This window comes from Vigna unguiculata, unplaced genomic scaffold (genome assembly GCF_037176805.1).
Source record: "Vigna unguiculata cultivar grain cowpea cultivar isolate G323 ecotype 2 unplaced genomic scaffold, ASM3717680v1 ptg000100l, whole genome shotgun sequence".
Classification (NCBI taxonomy): Eukaryota; Viridiplantae; Streptophyta; class Magnoliopsida; order Fabales; family Fabaceae; genus Vigna; species Vigna unguiculata.
This window is the reverse complement of record NW_028196742.1, coordinates 67,501-68,982: the sequence shown is the minus strand read 5'-3', so window position 1 is coordinate 68,982 and position 1,482 is coordinate 67,501.

The window sequence follows — 1,482 nt, the reverse complement described above, 5'->3', positions numbered from 1 at the left end:
ATTTTTTCCAGTCCACCACTAAACAATATCAGGAACCTCCCCACAAAATTTCATTCAGTTTGGCCAAGGTCTTAAATTTGACAAATTTTGGCACCAACCTATCTAGTCGCGGTGCACCGACCAACTTGGCCAAGTGCAAAATGCATCCAATTCAAAACTTTTGTGCACCAACACTTTTACGAGTACTCATTTGGGGGCATTTGGAGGGCCTTTCCAACCCTCACATCTCAAAAACCACGAATTTCATTTTTCACAAATCTCCCCACCAAGCCATCTAGCTATGCCGTGGTGCACCGCCAACCTTGGCCATGTGCAAAACCCTCCGAACTCAAAACTTTCGTGCACCAAGAATTTCATGGTATTCATTTGGGGGCATTTGGAGGCCATTCCAACCCTCACATCTCAAAAACCACGAATTTCATTTTTTCACAAAACTCCCCACCAAGCCATTTAGCTATGCCGCGGTGCACCGCCAACCTTGGCCATGTGCAAAACCCTCCGAACTCAAAACTTTCGTGCACCAAGAATTTCATGGTATTCATTTGGGGACATTTGGAGGCCATTCCAACCCTCACATCTCAAAAACCACGAATTTCATTTTTTCACAAAACTCCACACAAGCCATCTAGCTATGCCGCGGTTGCACCGACCAACTTGGCCATGTGCAAAACCCTCCGAACTCAAAACTTTCGTGCACCAAGAATTTCATGGTATTCATTTGGGGACATTTGGAGGCCATTCCAACCCTCACATCTCAAAAACCACGAATTTCATTTTTTCACAAAACTCCACACAAGCCATCTAGCTATGCCGCGGTGCACCGACCAACTTGGCCATGTGCAAAACCCTCCGAACTCAAAACTTTCGTGCACCAAGAATTTCATGGTATTCATTTGGGGACATTTGGAGGCCATTCCAACCCTCACACCTCAAAAACCACGAATTTCATTTTTTCACAAAACTCCACACAAGCCATCTAGCTATGCCGCGGTGCACCGACCAACTTGGCCATGTGCAAAACCCTCCGAACTCAAAACTTTCGTGCACCAAGAATTTCATGGTATTCATTTGGGGACATTTGGAGGCCATTCCAACCCTCACACCTCAAAAACCACGAATTTCATTTTTTCACAAAACTCCCACCAAGCCTTCTAGCTATGCCGCGGTGCACCGACCAACTTGGCCATGTGCAAAACCCTCCGAACTCAAAACTTTCGTGCACCAAGAATTTCATGGTATTCATTTGGGGGCATTTGGAGGCCATTCCAACCCTCACACCTCAAAAACCACGAATTTCATTTTTTCACAAAACTCCACACAAGCCATCTAGCTATGCCGCGGTGCACCGACCAACTTGGCCATGTGCAAAACCCTCCGAACTCAAAACTTTCGTGCACCAAGAATTTCATGGTATTCATTTGGGGACATTTGGAGGCCATTCCAACCCTCACACCTCAAAAACCACGAATTTCATTTTTTCAC